Genomic DNA, 20457 nt, shown 5'->3' with positions numbered 1-20457 from the left:
TTTAAGGCTGCAAGGATTTATGTCCCATATCACAATCCCACAACCATCCTCAAACTTTCCGCTGTCCTACCCTAATTTTTGTGCTATTTCATTCTCCTCCCTCCCTGGTGACCATTCCCCTACACATGCACAAGATGCAGCAAAAAGAGCAGCTGCCACCACAGCCACAGAATTGCACTAGCACTATGGAGGTAGCTGGAAGCTGTTACTGTATTGCAGCTGCCCACCTGTCTTACGCTTCCGCTCAGAGCACGTATATAGATGGTGGTCTTCCATTCATCAGCTGAACAGACCCCAGCTGTATACTGTATTCTGTTGTACTGTATCATTGTTGGGCTGTATAACTTCCTGGTCTGCCTGTTTGCCTCTCTCAACAAGACCCTTCTCTTTCTCTTGGTGAAAGAGGAAGTGTAAGGGAAAGCCTGCAAATTGCAGGTGCGATAATTAACCTGGCCATGTTACTCAACTCCAGCCCATCACTCACCCACCCATCAGCACAGAGGTCCAATAAAAAAAGGAAGTAAGATGGAAAATATCTATCCCCTACAGGAACACTCAAGATTGTGCTGTACCCAAGTGATACTGACTTATGTCTCAAATGAGGACCTTCTTTTAAAGAAAAGAAACATCTTTATTTTTCATTCATTTTGTTCCCTATTGTTATCTTTCCTTTTAATAAGGCTTGTTTGATTTCAAAGCTAAGTTGTGTGGTTAGGAGAGTTATTTTTAATCTCTTGAAGGTTTGGTATGAAGGACCTCAGGCAAGAACAATTCTCACTGGTTAACTAGGAGATTAGAGCTCAGGTCTAAGATTTGCATAATGTAAAAGGTGTACATCTTTGTACTTATCATTGATAATTTTCAGTCCGTAGGCAATTAATAAAAGTACAAGAATGATACAGCTTTAGGATTAGCCTTTGGGTAATATCTTTTAACATAATAAAGTGCAAAAATATTATTTGTTTTATTATACATGACTCATGTTTCCTAGTTGGATTAGGATTTCGTTTCCTGGATAGTATTATCAACCATCTATAAAATAATTCAGATTTTTACAGGAAAGGCTAATACTTCCGTAAAGGACTTTCATTAGTCTTTACACTTATAATCTACTGCACTATCAAACAGATAATCCTTATTTTCCTCTTGCAAAGCTTGTAATGTCATTAGGTTGTCTCCAAAGCAACAGATCAGGATGTCAGCACTTCACTTTGACCTCTTCCATGGCTTGCAGTGAGCTCCAGATGGTGGTTTTCTTATGCTCCCTTGCAAACCAAACCATCAATTAATGTTTGATTTTTACTTGAATAATAATAAAAAAGCATTTCTTGAATGACAAGATCAATGTCCATAAGATTACACCAGACATATAAATTTGCTCACCTTGTTGCCCAGGTGAATAAGGGTAGTTGGATGGATGGATAAAACAATTCATTTCCTTTTCTTTATCAGTTACCAGGCAAAACATCAGGTGGGCAGATTTTATGTCTGGATTGCTAGTTTCCTTGCCAGTATGTTATGGATGGTTTTCAGATGCCCGCTAAACATAAAATTAAATCCTGAGACTTCTAAAGAGTTCCTCCCTTGTGTAAGTAGACTGTGGAATAGATTTAAATTGTAACCAGTATTTCACACGGCCAATGTTAAGGGTTTTCCAAATTCATCTTATGTTTCCTTTTAGTGTGCTTAAGGAATTCAAACCTAAAGTTTTCCATTGCTACTTTAGGTCCTAACAAGAGGCTAAGCCAAGCTTCTAGAATGGGTCTTGTTTTTTATGATCCCCATTGTTCTTCTCTCTTTACTAGTCACCATTAGTCCTAAACCTAGGTCTCCTTTCCATCCAATTTGGCATTGCGTCCAACAGCCCGTCAAACTGATGTCACCCACTCATCTTCAAGCCTGAGAAAAAAACAAAGAAACCACCAGAAGCTCTAGTTCTTGTGGTCATTAATGTTTTAATGACTTCCTATGGCAAGAGTAGGCAAGTCTGTCTGAGCATCCTACCTCAACTTCATATAAAACTTCATTTGTTACCTTAAATTCTCTTGTGACTTTAGATTGATTGATTTCCTTTCATTGCTTGCTCTAATCTGCTGTGTTAGCACATCTCCCTGATTTCATCCCTGAAATTACAGTGGAAGTTAGTAGGTGTGTTAGCCTCAAATCAGGCAAAAGGCAAGGTAGAGATGCTTCTCAGAGACTAACTGAATCAGTAATACATAAGATATTGGCATCACGAGCACACTTATAGCAGCTGATAAAGTGAGCTCTAACTCATGAAATCTTATTCATCTTGGATTCAGTTAGTCGGTAAGGTACATCTCTATCCTGCCTTTTGCCAGAAATTATAACAGTGTGATAAGAAAAAATGAACCCGAAATATATTTTGCCATATTTTGGCTTCATATTTATATGTAACTCTAATGGTGAGGTCAACTAGAACCCTGCATGGATTATCAAAGATTGCATATAACTCATCATATGTAGATTTTTTAGAATGAAAGAAAAAATCTTCATAAACATGATTATGTGGTATGCCTTGTCTCTTCTATCAGATTTTTCTTGAGTATGTAGAATTGAAGAGTTCTTAGACGTGCAAAGTGTGACTGTAGATCTCTTGCTGTTTGTATGCCTTTTGTACATTTCTTTCTGTTACAATAGGGCCAGTATGAAAATTAGGTAAAATAGGAAAAATATGTATAAGGCACAATTGATCTGATAATAAATACAAGAGGCAAGCAGTAATTACTGGAGCATCACAGTTATAACATCACACTGTTATAGTGCCAGTTTGATAATAAATGCATCCTTCTCTGTTTACCAGATTTCACAACTAAACTGGGCCTTTAATGTCATTTTTCTTTGCAAAATAAATCCTATCAAGTACTAGCAAGATATAATTATAACAAAGGGCAAGTTCCCCTCCCTTATGACTTTTTTTCTTTTGTTTTTCACTTGGCAGGTTTTAAGTACTTAAAATCATACAAAGTAATGAAGGTCATTTACAAACAAAGTTCTATTTATTGCTAAAAAAACAAGATACCAAATGCGGGGGTGTAGGTTGTAGCTGTGTTGTTCTAAGGACATAGGAAGACAAGGTTTTCTGGGTGAATCTGATATCTTTAAAAAAGCTGTGATATGCAGCCGAGCCCTCAGATACCACTGAATCCACACTGAGGAGAACATCCAAGATTGCCACCTCACCAATCTTAAAAAGGCTTTCACCCAACAAAGACACTCCTCCAGAGAGACAGATCACACATTTGAGAGAGCCACCCAGATACCACATGAAGAATTGTTGCAGTACAGAAGAAAACCCCTCACAAATTGCACATTGCTGGTTATGGCATATCACCCCGCTTCGAACCCTTTTGGAAAATCCTCAAACAATTGCAACCCATACTAGAAAGAGATCCTGTTCTTAAAGAGATCTTTCCAGAGCCACCCATCCTAGCCTTCAAACAAGCACTGAACCTTGCTAACCTCATCACGAGAAGCAAACTTCCTCAGGCCCAGAACATGCCGATCCAGACCATGCCATGACAAGAAAGGCAAAACCTGCCAACACATCTCCACCACCCTCACTATTACTACACCCCACAACAAAGCCATCAGCGTTCCTGGATCTTACTGCTGCACCTCCAGAAATGTAATATATCTCATCCAGTGCACCAAATTCCCTGATGGAAAATACATAAGAGAAACCAAACAACTGCACACCAGAATGAACGCACACCGGAAATCCATCAAAGACAAGAATACCCAGTTACCTGTGGGGGCACATTTCTCACAAGAAAACCACTTTCTCTCCAATCTCTTGGTTCTAATCCTCAAAGGGAAGTTACAAAACAGTTCTCAGAGATGAGCCTATGAACTTCACTTCATCAACCTCCTGGATACTAAAAATCATGGACTAAATACAGATATTGGATTTATGACACATTATAACCTGCTTGACATCTCCCCAGGGACCTCTCCACTATTCATCCCCTTGCTCCCCCTCCCCCAGCCAGTCTCTCACCCACTGACTCCTCAATTTACATCTTCACTGACTGCCTGTCTTGTGTGTATACCAGCCTCTGGCTTCTTTACTATTCATTCCAGCCAGGAAGAGCACACACCAACTGCAGAGACCCTGATGAAGGGTTTTTAAACCCAAAAGCTTGCTTTTAAAAAAAAATGTTTTTCCAACTGTTTAAGTTGGTCTAATAAAAGATATCAGATTCACCCAAAGAACCTTGTTTGCCTGAGATACTGAATGAACATTTGTCTATGGTAGAAACCTCAAATGACTTTCTTTCAGTTCACGTTGTAGCTACTTTTAACTTCAGAAAGGGCACATTAATCCTTTGTTCCGATTCTCTTCCCCCTATCTACTCTTACATTTTCCCCTTTTTCCAGAGGCAATGATTGCACTGCAAGTGAAGTCAAATGAAATTAAATTTTGAAATGAAGTTAGAAAACTGAAAGTAATGCTAGTGTCAGCATCACTGACACTAGTATCACTACAGGACATGTTTATATGTGCTTGGAGGGAGTGAGGGGGTGCTTTAACTAGGGGCAGTTTTCGGGAGCCACTCTAATTAAAGCACCTGCAGCATCTCGTATATTCAGTGCCCCACACTTCAAAATGGTAGTGGGGGCATATTAACCAAAGCTCATTTGATGAGCTTTAGTTAAAGTGTCCCTGCCACCATTTTGAAGCAAGGGGACATTGAATATATGTGATGTTGAGGCTGCTGGAGTGTGCTAATAGGCATGTGTTGGAGCAGAGTCCATTAATCACATATGTATCCAACGTCCCTGTGCTTCAAGATGGTGGCAGGGGTGCTTTAACTAAAGCTCATCAAACCAGTTTTAGTTAAAGCACCCCAACTGCCATTTTGAAGCACAGGGATGCTGAATACATGAGACACTGTGGATGCTTTAATTAGAGCGGCTCCTGAGAGCCGCTCTGATTAAAGTGCACCCCCTGGAGCACATGCAAAATTGCACACTGGTGCCACCTCCCCTGTCAGTATTTAGTAACTCAAATGTTTCTGAAGTAAAAGTTAAATGACAGAATAACCATATAATAAAAATGTACCCTAGGATTAGGAAAGGACACGAGGTTTTCCTCCAGTGCTTTCTATCAGAAAAGTCTGTAAAAGAAGGGGGAGCATTACACTGCTCGGTATCAGGCACCCAAAACTGGGAGAATCCCTGGAAGCTAGGGTCAGCCACCTTATCTTTCACACCCATCACCTGCAATTGTCCTCTCCTCCACTGTCAGCACTGCTAGTGAGGAGCCATGTTGCCAGACTTCCCCTTGGCTGAAGTTGTTGCAGCACTCATAGTGTATAGTTTCTGCAGTATCAAGGGGTTGGGGTAGAATTCTGTTTCACTTTATGTGTCCAAGTGGCAGTTTTCCAAGCCTTGTACATGGCAATTTTGCATTCATATGCCCTGACCTTTTTTTATTCTATTACCCATGCACTGTGGATGCAGGCCTCTCGCCGCACATTTCTTCTCTTGGCTGCCTCATGCTTCCTGGACATGTGCTTACCAGCTGTTTGAGGTAAAACATGGGAGGGTTTTCCTCGTCTTCCTCTGCTTTCTAACATCTAGATGTTTCCCAGGTATAGTTTTGTGATGTATGTTTGCCCATCATGCATGAGTACATTTCTCTGTGCCTCCCCAGCTAGTGTATGGTCTACTGAGCATGAGCAGTAACTGTATGGATGCTCATGCTATTGGATTCCCTCTTAGGGTATATTTCCCTTGCTGTTAAAGAAGTAACTTTGGTACACTCTAGAGATACTGAAGCTTTATATTGGCTAGCTTAGGTGCAGGTAGCAATTTGGCGATGACAGTGTGTATTTCAGGCTGGACTTGTTTACCCTGTTTCTCCAGTCCCTCACCAGGGACAGGAGTAATAAGATAATGGATAGAGAACACTTGCTCCTTTTGCATGGGTAGGAATGATTCATATGCAGATGGGCCCCCTGAGAACCGTTCTGTCTCATAGTGTGAAATTGCTAAGTGTTAATATAATTACATGCATGGGGAGGAAACAAAGGGGAGATGTTATCTCCTGCTGCTGAATCACACTGAGTGCAAATGTCAAGGGATTATACCAACAGTGTAGAAATGTTTCTCATTTACAATGATCTATTTACATATTGTTCATACTCAAAATAAACAGCTTATGACAATTTCACTTACCTTCTAAAAAAAAATTAAAAATACTAGTTTTGCATTTGTGTAGCATGGAGCAGTCCATGAGACGAGTAATCGCAATACAGTCTGTCATGTGAAAGTAACCAGTTTATGTTGCTTGGTATGAAAAGACAGTCTTTCACTAGTTTAGATGTCTATACAGAATATAGAGTTGGTCTCATCTACTTCAGATTGGAAGAATTGTTCTATCATGCAACCCACCCATGCAAATAGCACTTGTGGTATTTTCTTGTTGGTAGTTGTGTTGTTAGATGAGGCAAGGACTGAGTAGACCTGGAGGTTGGATTACTTTTGGGACTGGTAGGATGCTGTGGGGAAGTGTTCATTGTGCTGTGTGTTCTATATGTCCTGAAGATGAATCAAGAACCTTTCATAACTAGTGTCTTTTTTAAGTTTACTTCATCTATAGTTAGTGGTTTTTCTGGTTTGAAAGTAGACCTTGCTACTGTCAGCAATGCTTACTTTGTGTGGATTGTATAACTAAAAGCTACTGAAAATCATCAGAAAAGTTCTAGGGCCTACTATAGTTTTCTGCTAATAATTGGCTGTAAAATTACTGGAAATAGATTTCTGGGATTTTGGTTTTGTATGATTTTTAATCCTCTCAAAATTCTCACCTATCTATTTTGCAGTTGTTGCTTGACAACAACTGAAGCCTTTGCTTTTCTGATTGTTTTATATAAAACTCCATGAACCAGTTATTGAAAGATTAGATCCTCTGATTCAGACAGGTTTACTGTTTTGATTCAACTCATGCAGAAACAGAGGTATGTTGTAAAATTTGCTGTTCAAATTAGACTTAAACTCCTCCAAAATCTCATGAGCATAGGAAGTTAGGACTGAAAGGGACCTTAGGAAGTAATCTAATCCAACACACTGCGTGAGGCAGGATCAACCCTGATTAAACTATTTCAGTTAAATGTCTTTCTAACCATGCCTCTGTTTTGCCAATTGCATCATAATTCCATTATTGTATGAGGACTTCCAGTTCTTCCTGTGTATTCCCCATGGGAATTGCTTGTTTACTGTGGTGCTTAATGTATAGCCATTTTAAGTAAGTAACTATTTCTCTTAATTGCTCTCTGAGGACATTTCTAAGGCGTTCCCTATTGTCTCTTCTTAGGTTTTTACCCAAGTCCCATGGTTATTTCCTTAACTTTGGGCTTTTGTCTTAATCCCCCAGTGAGCCTAGTTTAAAGCCATCCTCACTACATTAGCCAGTCTGTATATGAAGACACTTTCCCCTCTTGATCAGATAGACCCCCTTTCTCTGTCCAGTCCTTCTGGTACACTACTCCTATAGTTGAAGAAACCAACGTTTTGCTGACAACACCATCTACGCCATTAACACCATGTGTTAATCTCCATCTGGGTCCCTGTTCCCTTCACCCTTGGATCCAGAACCATGTGGTCCCTTTTGATCTGTTGATGGCAGTATTATTATTGCGCACATAGATAAACAGTGATTGATACTGAACCAATTATTTTTATTGAAAAAATATTTTTGTTGATACTGTAGTCCAGGGGACGCAACCTTTTTTGTCATCACAGATGACTACTTATGACCCAGCTCCCACCACAGGTCAGAGCCCCTCATCCTCTGGTAACCAGCAGATACTGTGAGGGGAATAAATAGAAAAAGTAAGGCTATAGGACCCTGGGGATGCTGCCTCTACTGTAACAAGGAGAATAAACTGAACATGGCAAGCACTAGGACTCTGAGGCCCCTGTCGCTACAGCATGCTGCTGATTCCTAGGTGCTGTTGCAGAATCCAGTCTATTTATGGGCCAGATCTACCCCATAGGCCATCTTTGTTTCACTGATTGAAATACTGCTATTCCTATACTACTTTTACTGCAGTACAGTACTGCCAGTAATTTTTATTTTATTCTTTTCATGGGGTTTGGGGTTTTTTTGGGAAACTGTTCCAATTGTTGCTTGTTACTGCCCCCTCCCCCTCAGTGGGCAGTAAAAGTAATTTATCTGTCTCTTAAGTATGAAGACCAGGATTGTTAATTATATTGGTGAAATTAACATTGGTCTGTAATGCTAAAATTAGTCATGTTTTGCTAAATGGTGGTAATAACTGCCATTGGACACTGTGGCTCCTGTTACTTTAAAGAGAAAGTGTAGCAGGTCAACCTTGCTATGTAGGCAGGCAGCTGAGCAGAAGTTACCTGTGCTGCAACAAGTTGGCTATTTTGGGGCAAATTCCAAACAGCCTGACAGTAAAGGCTGCAAGAAACTGGGTTAAACTGCAGCAGGGAGGAGCAAGCTGACCATCAAGCCCAAGGGGAAACCTCTGTGCTTGATTAGGGAGTCACCTGACTGGAAAGGGAAGTGCTCCAGGGAATATAAGCCCAGCACCAAAAGCAAAGCTGTTGGTCTGATCCTGCATGCTGCAAGGAGCAGTTCTCCTGCAAGGGGAAGTGCTGCAGGAGGCAGTTTGGTAAGCACCCATGAGAACTTGGAGGTCAGAGCCCAAAGTGGGGTAGGACTTGCAGGAGGGCATAAACCCACTTGTATTTTTGTTATATTTAAGTTGAAACTGGAGGACTGGATTGTGACTATTGGGGTGGCATTGAGGTCACAGAGGTGACCAAGAGGCACCCTGCATAGAGCTCTGTTGGGGTAAGAGGGCTGAGAAGTACCAGAACTTCCTGACCTGGGTCAGGGACCCAGGAGGCTGAAGAATGCATAAGCAGCCTTGCCTGTGATGGGGGCCTCAGGGGACTGAGCAATAAAAAGAGCAGCCTTGCCTGATGAAGGGCAAGGCCAGGGCCCTCGAGTCTGAGAATGGTGAGACCAGAGCCAGTGAGCCCAGAGCCCCAGAAAGGTGAGCTGGGGACCAGGGGCCAGAGTGCGAGACAGGGGCTAGGGGCACGGAGACCAATATACAGAAAAGGATGGAGGAGGTAAAGGAGGTGGGGCCAGAACAAGTAGGCCATGGCTGGAGACCTTGAGCCAGAACTATGGGGGAGTAAAGCCAAGAAGGGTCCAGAATGTTGCCAGAATAATACCTGCAAGACATCAGTATGGCTACAGGGGAGGGTGGAGGCCATGATAATTGCCCCTAAGGTGGCTTATGCTCTAAGGCACAGATAGGGCCAGGGGGCCACGAATTGGTCGGAGGGGTGAGACAGGTGCCAAGCCAGGCACTTGAGACAATGAATAGCTGAGGGACTGAGGCTCATGTTGGGGCCCTAAGGCAGCCTTCTTGCCTTCTTGAATATTATTAGTTTATATCAAGGCATGGCAAGTGAGGTGAAATGGGAGGGAGGGTACCCCAAGAGCTGGAGTGGGGCAGGAAATGCTTGGCCACCTGGGGTCCTGCTATAGACATGCTAAGCACACTTATTCTATACTGTACTAAATAAGAGCAATTAAATGCCCCTTTTAGTGATAGTAGTTGGAAACAATAGAAGGCTACTGTCCAAGGCACTCGGACCAATCCCAAAACCAGGGATTCCAGGCTTTCAACCCAGGAAATAAAGGATTTGTTTGGAATGCTGAATTTGTGAGGGAAACAAAAAAGCCAAGAGAAAATGAGTAGAAAACCAGCAGAAGAGAGGGAAATGATGGTTCTGGTTTTGAGGGAGAGGAGAGACAGGGATCATTGGACACAAGGATGTCTGAAGAGACAAACTTGGAGATGTTTTTACTGCATTCAATACAACCTTGTGTATGTTTTCTGGAAATAAACAGGAATATATCAAAGAAAATACCTGGTTCTTATAGGCAAACTTTCTCCTATCAGACAATTAAATTTTGGTTAACAATTCAAGGCAAAAATCTAACAGTACTTACAACAGAGTTTAGTTAATGCTAGCTGGATAACACGAAAGGGAGTTGGGAAATTAATTTGAAAGCAAAAATAAGGACAATGTCAAATGAGAACTTGTTTGCTAGTATTAAGCAAACCAAATTACAATGGTTTGGTCATATTAAGAAACCATGAGAGTTCTAATTACCATCAGTTGAGAAGTTACAAAAGCACAGCTGTGCAGCACTTACGCTAAAGAAAACTTTCAACTTTGACATTTTTATAGAGCAATTCATCTATTTAAATATCTCTGTGATAATTACTATTATGGGAATCTATAAAATATTAAAATGTTTCTGACTTTATTAGGAATGACAAATGATATAGAAAAGTTAAAATACTTACAGTTAGTGCTTGTGTCTAAAGCATGGGTATTTTACATTACATATTTAGAGGCAAATGGTTCCTGAATGAAAAATAGTTAAGATGATGTGGGTTGCTTTTGTATGCAAAAAACAACTTGGGGGTTACAGTGGACAATAAAATGGATATAAGCCAGCAGTGTGCCCTTGTTGCCAAGAAGGCTAACAGCGTACTGGACTGCATTAGTAGGAGCATTGCCAGCAGGTTGAGGGAAGTGATTATTCTCCTCTATTCTGCACCGGTGAGACCACATCTGGAGTGCTGTGTCCAGTTTTGGGCCACCCCCACTACAGAAAGGAAGTGGGCAAGTTGGAGACAGTCTAGTGGAGGGCAATGAAAATGGTTCAGAGGTTGAGGCACATGACCTCTGAGGAGAGGCTGAGGGAACTGGGATTATTTAGTCTGCAGAAGACAAGACTGTGAGGGGATTTGATAGCAGCCTTCAACTACCTGAAGAGTGGTTCCAAAGAGGATGGAGCTAGACTGTTCTCAGTGGTGACAGATGGCAGAACAAGGACCAATAGTCTCAAGTTGCAGCAAAGGAGGTTTAGGTTGGATATTAGGAAAAACTCTCTCACTAAGAGGGTGGTGAAGCACTGAAACAGGTTACTGAGAGCTGGTGGAATCTCTAACTTTGGAGGTTGTTTAAGGCCCAGTTTGACAAAGCCCTGGCTGGGATGATGTGGTTGGGAATGGCCCTGCTTTGAGCAGGAGTTTGGACTAGATGGCCTCCTGAGGTCCCTTCCAACCCTAATTTTCTGAATCTTTGCTCCCTACCAGAACAACAGTAATTTTCCGAGGGCCTTTTTTTAAAGATTTGATTATATCAGGCTTGGATCAGCCACATCTATGCTTTTGACAATTATGTATAATTTCAGTCCTCTAACTGGCTCTGCAAAAGGTGCACCTACGCAGCCCCTGTGCTGAACCCAGAAATGATGCCAAGAAGCACATTATATGCTGGAGGAATCTTTTTTTAAAGTAGTGAATATTTTATTAAAAAATTTACTCAGCTCCATAAAATAGGCAGATAAACAAGGGAAAATATCAACTAGTATATTAGAATAATATGTTGCTTATCGGGCACAGTGTTTGTTTGTGTTTTGTCTCTTTGTTATTTTTGTGGGGGGTTTTGGCAATTAAACTTATAGTTCTAATATACCTTGTATGCATTACACATACTGATATACAGATATGTATATCCAAAACAATACTCCATTAAGTGTCTCTAGACTGAAAGATAGGAAGTGCCATAAATCTATTCAGTCCTACTGTGTATTTGATAAAGCATTTGGATATATAATTTGGTTGCAAGAATTTGAAAAACAAACAAAATAAACTTATGCAGTGAGACAGCTCACAAGTATCTACACTTCTACAAATGATTATATATAGAAGTTATTTCAACTAATACTAGTAGCATCTTATACCCCCTAACTTACTTCCACAGTTGCATTTTTCAGATAGCAGTGCACAGATCATCTTTTTTTACAAATATCTCCTTTGTATAACTGAGAATTTTTTTTTGTGGGTTGGCCACAAAAGAATATCCAGGACAGAAGATCCTCCTTCTTTGATGCTGTGGAGAAACACAGAATACTGCTCAATACAACAGGGTGCTGACTCCTCAAAACCTGGAAAGAGTAACACAGGTACAGATGGAAGGACAGAATTTGACCCACATTATGTGTGTCCAAAACCTGCAGCTGCCCCCAAGTGATATTGTGAGTCAAACCAAATATTTGAATGTGAACATCACGAAAGTTTGGGATGCTGGAAATCCTGATCCAATTCATTTCTGATTAAATGGTATACTCAACTCAATATAGTAAGCATATATAATCACCATCCTACTATTTGTAAATGTGGTGTCATGTCTATAAATTAAGAAATTCAGTCAATGATATTAATTTGAGATGTCACATTTCTGAATGACAAGAATAAGCTGAAGTAGCAAAATCCCTTTGACACTGGTGGAACAAGAGAAGGGAAATGGGTGAGGCACTAGGATGAGACAATGGAAGAATATTAGGGAAAGATGTTTAAGTGTTAAACAAGTATGGGGATGCAGCAAATAGGAAAGGCAAACTTTGGCAAGACTGGGAACATAGATATACCTCTGTAATGGATGCCACATTTAAAGACTGGCAAGGTTCTTTGGGTAGAAGTGATATCTTTTATTAAACCAACTGAGTAGTGGGGGAAAAAAAGTTCTTTGTAAGCTTTCAGACACAATCACCCTTCTTCACGCATAGGAAGCCTCAATTTACTTATTGGCTCAATCTTTACATTTTAGACTAATCTACAAAGACTGAATCAGTTCAGCCTCAGGCTTTTTGACTGTTTGTACTTAGTCAAGAAGTGCCAGTTATTGGGTTAGACCATAGGTCCATCTTGCCTAATATCCTGTGGCACACGATGGCAGAAAGTGGATGCTGAAAGTGTTTTTTCCCTTGTTCCTCTCCCATTTGCAACCTCCAGCATTTAATTCTTCATATTTGCTTATTTAAAAGGATCCACTGCCCTTTTCAATGAATGTATTCCCTGAATTCAAGTAACTAATGGAAATTAGAACATAGATTCCACAATATCACCAATGGTATCTTTTCAATTCTATCTCTTCTTTATTGCAGGATCCAGAATGACTTATTTTCTGTTTTGATTCTTTATTCCATGAGTACTACTAGTTCATTAATAACTTAAATGATGTGACCAGGAAGACAAGTAGGCTATTTCTAAGGGGACCTGAAGAACGCATACACGTGCATACAATCAGATATGCATCTTTACTTGTTAAACACCTACTTTGATTACATGTGAAAATTATGCAAGCAGCTAGACACGTGATAACTATCATACTAAAATATGAACTAAGTGGCAAGCCACACTATAAAGATGCCCCTGGCGACCTTTCTAAGTCATTGTCTAACACAGTGACTATAATGAAAAGCCATTTCCTATTTGCTATTCAGGTTTTTTTTTTTTTTTGCCACTACATTAAATCAATACATCAACTACTTTAATGTTTCAGAAAACTGCTAATGCAACATTTGGGCTAATTAACTTCTTATTTTTTGTTACCGTCTTGTGCTAAAAATTCTTTGTATTAGATCTTGCTGTCTAGAGTATTATGTTTTACGACATGAAAATAATAGACTGACTAAATTTGTCCTTGAAGTACTGAACCAGTGTATTATGTTAAGGAGAACAAATAAAGAAATAAATGTTAATCACTACCTGGGAAAAAAACAAAGTAGGAAAACAAAAAGTAATGCTCTTAAAACAAATAATGTTGATTCAGCCTTAAGTAACAATGGTTTCCAGTGGTACACTTGCAGAGCCAGTTGTAGAAAAAAGTGTATCCTGGGTGGTTTGCGGAAGGTGCCCCCTCTCCAGTTGAAGGGATGTCAGCGGGTGCATATATGCTGTGGGGAGCACGGCTTCTTAGTTGAGGCCAGCTCATCTCCCTTCCCTACAGAGCAGAGCAGAGCAGGGACCCAAGACACCCAGTGATATTTAACTATGCACAGGTTTAATTTATACAAAATAATATAAAACTTATAACCATAAACTTATATCTATCTATCCATCCATCCAGATACATCTGTACATGCCTGTTATTTACAAATATAGGTTTATACAGGGAATATCTCTTTTCAACCCTGAACTCAGACTTAGCCCTATCCTCTGTGGCCTTCTGATTACTCTGCAACAGGCCCTTTCAGCAGCAGGCAAAGGAGCACTTAATGATAAAACACAGGTTAATTAACAAATCAACGACAAAAATAGCTGGCAGTGATGGGACAATAATTGAACATACACAATCAGGTTACACCAGAAGAGTCACAAACATATACAGGTAATCCTTACAATGAGTGCTGATATAAAATAGCTTGTAATCCTCTCCCAGTACAATAATAAGGATGCAGGGTTACAACAAGAATCCTACCAATATGAGAAACCAGAAGACAACAATGGCACAGCAGCTGTGCCCAAAGAAGAAATGACAACTTGGGGAAGGATCCTGTTACCTAATAGAACATCATTACCCTCTCCCAGGTCACTCAGCTAGGAAAGGCCTGTAACCCTGAAACTACCATTAACAAACAGGGAACCTAGACTTCTCTCTGGCCCAAGGACAAATGATCCCCTCTCTCAAGGGTTTCCCATTTATCGCTCACCATAAGGAAGGCCCTTCTCCCCTGTGGGAATCCCCTTCCCCAGGTAACTCACCACTCCCAGCATCTTCCCTCACAGGGGGTTGATCCGTCCAGTTGCTGTTCATGGCAGGAAGACCCGAGCTGCCTTGTGCAGCCACCAGGGCCTATCAGCCCCCTCTCACCCCTGTCCACCATCCTGTGCACCGAAGGGTTACCTGCCTAGGGCAGGAATGTGGGTGCGCACCACCTTGTGCAGCCCATCAGCTCTAGGGCCCTGTGCACCGACCTGTGCACTGAAGGCCCGGCTCCTGCCTTGTGCAGAGCTGAGGACCTGCCCTGCCTCATGTAGCTGCCAGGGTACCGGCCACTCCCGAACTCTCTCCAGCCCTGTGCACTGGTCTGTGCACCAAGAACTCCTGTCTCGTGCAGGATGGGGAGCTCATGCTGCCTCATGCAGCCCTGGCATCCCATCAGCTCCTTAAGCCCTGTGCACCACTCTGTGCACTAAATCTGTCTCCTGCCCTGTGCAGGGATGGGGATCCGTGCTGCCTCATACAGCTGCAGCAATCCCTTCAGCTCACCAAACCCTGTGCACCGAAGGGGCTCAGCTCCTGCTTCGTGCAGGGTTGGGGACCTGTGCTGCCTTGTGCAGCTGCTGAGGTCCTGTCTGCCCTTCAGACCTTCTGTGCATCCACCCATGCACTGTCACCACACTCTTGCTAGCTTTTTAATCCTTCTGGAGGCTCTGCCCTCGAATTGGGAGTGGATCAATAGGAAAGCCTGAGGGCTTAGTTCTCCATCAGGTCCTCTTCTTCACCTTGCCCCTAGGCTGGGGCAGGGCAAGCCTCTCTCTTTCCCTCTCCGGCTTGGTGGGGAAGGGGAATGCCCCCACCACTCGATCTGAGCCTTATGGCTCAAGCTGGCAAACTGGGCTGCCACTGGCAAGCCTGCCACAAAAGATTCTAATCAGAGGGAACTTACAGCAAGACCAGGTGCCTGCAAGCAGGTCTAGTTGTCAAAATAGGCAGTAGCATTGGGAATGGGTGGGATCAAGGAGTCCAGGAAAATTGCAAATCAACACATCTCATATCAGCCTCTGCTGATGGGAGCACTGGCCAGGAGCTATAGTTCCTTTTCCTGGCAGAATACAGTCAAATGCTGCCTAACTCCCTTGCAGAGAGTGTCTTTCCCCCTCCCTGGCCCAACCACGTGCAGCATTTCCCAGTGGCTCAATGACTGAATAGACATCCACTCAATTCTGTACTTCCCAGATTCCATCACCTACGGTTGTAGGCACTGAGATCCTGATGCCACATTTTAAAACAAGAGGCCTGTCTACTCACATCTTCTGTGTTGGTCTTCTTTCTTTATTAATAGTTCACCCACCATGGTTAAACCCCTTAAGATGTCAGATCAGCTTTAAGAAAGTTCTAGGGAGTCAAGGAAATTGCAGTTATACATTGTATCAGTCATAAGAAATACACAAGAGCATCACATTGTGAGGCCCTGTCATAATTAGAGAGCTAACAAACCCTTAACATAACAAATTAATATACCCAGCTGTTCAAAGGCAAAGTGCAATCAGTGACTAATATTCCTAGAAATAACTTTCAAACAATGGCAGAAGCACCCCTTCCTCCCCCCGTGTTTTGTTTTTGGTTTGTGTTGAGGATAAATTTTTACTTTGCTGTCACTGCACTATTCCCCCCCCCCCCCAGTTCTTTCCTAAGGTTGCCTCCTAAACAAAGTTCTCAAAAGTGAACTGGCAAATAATATTCATCATGGTTTTGTACAGGCAGATTTTTAGCTGTGTTGTTCAAAGCATTTCCCCAAAGTTTAGAGGTGTGCTCATCATGATTTTGTTTCAGCCTCACCTCTTCTGTCTCTGTTGTTTCCTTTGTATCTGTGGATATGTGACCTTTCTCCTATTAATAAAGTCTATAATCTCAATGGACATTTCATCTACCTCTACTTCCCATTATATATGCACATTAAAAACAAATAGATTTTTCTCATCTCCACATTAAGGGCACATACATTGTTCTCAATCCAGAAACACTACAAAATATTGTGAATAATTTTTTTAATGAAAAGGTATCTACTCAACATGTCGAGTAATACAGATAAAGCTATGTAATTACTGTTGTAATCTTCTTCAGGCACAACCAGAAAAGTATTCCATCAAATATTACATCAGGTTCAGAATTATTGATCTTACTGTCTCCCAATGAGCTAAGACCAGTTTAGCTCTTCTCACCCTCACTCCAGAGGTAGATATGATCCTCAAGGATAACACTGCTAACAATAAGGAAGAAGGTAGGGCAGAGTGGTACCTTAGAAATTAGCATATGTGTGTATATGAGAGAGAGAGAGCAAGCCTTTACACCAACCACTTTTTGATCTAGATTTCTCTGAGAAGATGCAGGTGTCAACTAAGGTGGGCCCTTTCAGAACAAAGTGCATGACCTGTCCTTTTGATATGGCCTTCTCATGAATAACATCTTTTCTTTTCCTTCCTCACTAGTACCTTAAAAAACACACTATTCTGCTTATTTTCAGTATAAAAGAAAAGTACCATATTCAGCCTCTGTGTAGACATTGTTGGTTATTTAAACTTGGTAGGAGATTAGATGCTATGCTGGCAGATGTGATATAATCTAGAAATAATAGCTAAATCCAAAGATTACACGCAGTTATTTTTTTATTTTTAATTATTTTTCTTTTACAATTACAAAAAAAGTCTTCCAATTATTGTGAATCATCCAGAGAGAAAGATTCATTCTCCAGACCTATAAGCTCCTCCATAATATTTAGAGCACAAACATAGAAATGTCTTGTCAGTTCTCCTTAGCTATTTATCATCTATTTTTATAGCAATGCATGTGTTTTTACTTGGTGTCTCTATTACATATGGTAAATAAAAACACCAATATGTCCATCTCTCATAAACACAGGCACAAATATATAGAGAAGAGTGTTACTAAAGTTGCAACACATTCAAAAGTTAGGAAATGCCAGGATTAAGGTTGCCTGTGCAAACTTAATTTGCCCTTCCTCCTCCCACCCCCTTTGTGTGCACTATGTATGATACAGCCTTTAATTACATGATTACACTATTTTTTCCCCAGAGCTCCTGCTCATTTAGGGCACAGAATGGACAGTGTTCCCTTAATGAACAAGTATTCAATATTTTGTTTCCTCCTCATTGTTCAATGTGTGGCCCTAGGCCATATTTATTGCACACTGTTCAAAGCCTTCTCTGAATACAGAATTATTAATATGCTCGTGGACTTTCCTATGGCAGTCTTTATTCTTCTGTCTGAATACTTCACAAATATCAATTAATTTATTTTCACAACACCTCTGTAAGCTAATGGGTATTATTTATCCTCATTTGCCAGAGCGGAGCAGAGGCCAAAGAGAATAAGGTAAAAAAAAATCTTATTTTAGACAATCAATTAGTCAACCTATGACCTGATTTTTTCAAGGTACTTAGCACAGTTTGTACTGACTTCAGTTGCAGCCATTAGTGCTGAGCTTTTCTGTAAATCAGACACAAGGGTCTCACATTAGGCACCCAAACAATGAGGAACACACAATTACAGATAACATTTAAAAAATTTGATTTAGGTGACTAGCCCAGCATTACAGAAAGATGATCAGACCAAGGAAGGGAGTGACTCCAGTTTTCCAGGAAAGCACTTGACCACGTTATCCAACAGATCGTCTTTTCTTTTCCAGCAGTCCTCTGTTTCTTCAGTACACAGCTTCCATCTTCTGCAGCAAAAATGTGGCAGTGGTTCTACAGAAAATCATCTCTTTCATTACACAACTATGATTTATCCTTAAAGTAGGTCCATTCTTTGAGTGATGAGGCAGATATCCCCTGGATACTATAATACAAAAGCATAGCTGGGCAGCTCTGTACCCTGAGCAACTGTGCAATGCTTGAGGAGGCGCTGGGTGCCACACTGCTAGTCGCAGTGGCGTGATCAGCTGCTGCTGTGGTCACAGCTATTTTTGTGCCTTCCCGCCTCCCCCTCGCAAAAGAGTCACCTGTGGCTGCTGCCCCGGGTCCCTCAATTATGCTACTGCAGTAATGTAATTAAAGACTGCATCATATTGTGTACACACAAGGGACCTGGATTAAGGCTGCTCAGACAATTTTAATTCTGGCATTTCCTAGATTATATTACAAATCGTAATTCTTTTGCTTGTTCATAGTGCATTTATATAGTACATGTGCTGAATTGTATATGCAGTCATGATAGGTATCTCAGGATTACCTGGGAAACTCAGATTGGGACAACAGCATACATAAATATTCTTCACCAGAGATGTCTCTCTTTCAGGTTGAAATGTCCATTAGAGAATTTGTAGAGGTAGTTACAATCCCCAGCATATCCATACATTAACCTTTGAAGTGATAGCAAGTTGGCAAATTTCCCCCGTCTTCTCAAAAACATGTCATCATGCTGCTCAATTTCATGAACTGCAGTTGCCTCAGGGAATTACTATATACAAACCCCCAGATAATACCAGGAGGCTACATCAGCTTCAGTCGATTTCATATAAAATGATAGGTTAGTATTTTACCACCTATTTAAAAGCAAAGGGCTTTGTGAAATTAGGAACATTACAATTTTTGGATCTTGCAGTAATTTTGAAATCATAATAAAAATGCATCTTTTCAGTCCTTAGGTGCTATGATTCAAAAGAGATGTCATGTGAAATAACTTTTATTTACTGTCAGAAAAATAGAAAAGTTTAGGTGATTTAATCACTGATCCTCTTTTCTTCAGGTAATGCAAAGGCAGGGTTTTCTTAAAACCTCCCAGTGCTCAATGCCTAAGGTCAAATGGTGGAGTACTTTCTCATTTGTAGGAAAAATTGCCATTACAGGCAAGTTACAAGAGAAAATCAAAAGGGAAAGCAATGAAAATGTTGCCTCAGGAAGGAATGAAGAAAGACTTTAGTTTTGAGCCTTAACCGAATACCCAGACTTTTACTTTAACCTTCAGATGGGAAAGGATCTCATGTCCTGTGTCACCAATCTAGACTTCCAGAAATGTTAGTACAGTTTTGCTTCCTTTTATCACGTTTAAATGGAGCATGTCTTGCTTAAGGTCAATACCTGCTTAATTTGTATTTAGCTTACATTAGGCTGTTTCTACAAGGAACAGGATCCCCTTTCTTTTTTATTATAAACAGCAAGTAACACTGGGAGCATAAGCTTTCTTGTAGACATACTATAACAGATATACATAGCTTAAAAATAGGCAGTGTGGCCATTAGACTGGGAGCCAGGGATACAGGGACTATAGCAACAGCTCACCTTTTTTTCACACAGCTTTTCTGTGCCTCAGTCCTCTCTCTTCCTGCTTCTTGTAAAAAGCTTGAGTTGAAATGTGCTATATAAATGCCAAGTTTAGTATTTTGCCATAGTATTTTAAAGCAAATATGTGTTGTAATGTTTAATATCAATAATACCTGGTATTTTTGTAGCACCATCTATATGAGGACCTCAAAGCCCTTTACAAGCAAAGAATTAAAAACAGGGTGTAGAAAAAATAAGTGCCTTGCTGAGGAACATACACAAGCTCTATGGCAGAGTCAGGAATAGGAAATTAGGGGGAAGGTTCAGTGAAGACTGTAACTTTCTTTCCACTGCAAGGTGACCTTCTGCACACTAGATGTGCTTGATTTTGATTTTGCTTCTGCTATGGAGGCTGCTGTAACTTATAGCCGGGGCTCTAGAAGAGAACTGCCACAATAGTGTACTTAAGTGGAGCAAGAGGAAGGCAACCAGGCAGCAGCCCCAGGCACCCATTCTTCCAGGTGCGTGCAAAAATAACAGCTATCCCTGCTGGCAGCCCAGCAGCCACTGCTGC

At 40.9% G+C, this 20457-nt stretch overlaps 1 protein-coding gene and 1 long non-coding RNA gene across 3 annotated transcripts in view; both read left to right on the top strand.

Annotated features, from left to right (window-relative positions):
• Positions 1-20457, top strand: part of PRKN (parkin RBR E3 ubiquitin protein ligase) — a 1451839-nt gene that overhangs the window by 453634 nt on the left and 977748 nt on the right. The window lies entirely within an intron of this gene.
• Positions 8593-14195, top strand: LOC132243995 (uncharacterized). The gene is made up of 3 exons (XR_009455612.1): positions 8593-8669; positions 11952-12058; positions 13040-14195. It is a non-coding gene; the product is annotated as an uncharacterized LOC132243995 (long non-coding RNA).

Source organism: Alligator mississippiensis, chromosome 1 (assembly GCF_030867095.1).
Source record: "Alligator mississippiensis isolate rAllMis1 chromosome 1, rAllMis1, whole genome shotgun sequence".
Classification (NCBI taxonomy): domain Eukaryota; kingdom Metazoa; phylum Chordata; order Crocodylia; family Alligatoridae; genus Alligator; species Alligator mississippiensis.
The sequence above is the reverse complement of the archived record's forward strand: the minus strand, read 5'-3'. Positions and strand labels throughout refer to the sequence as shown.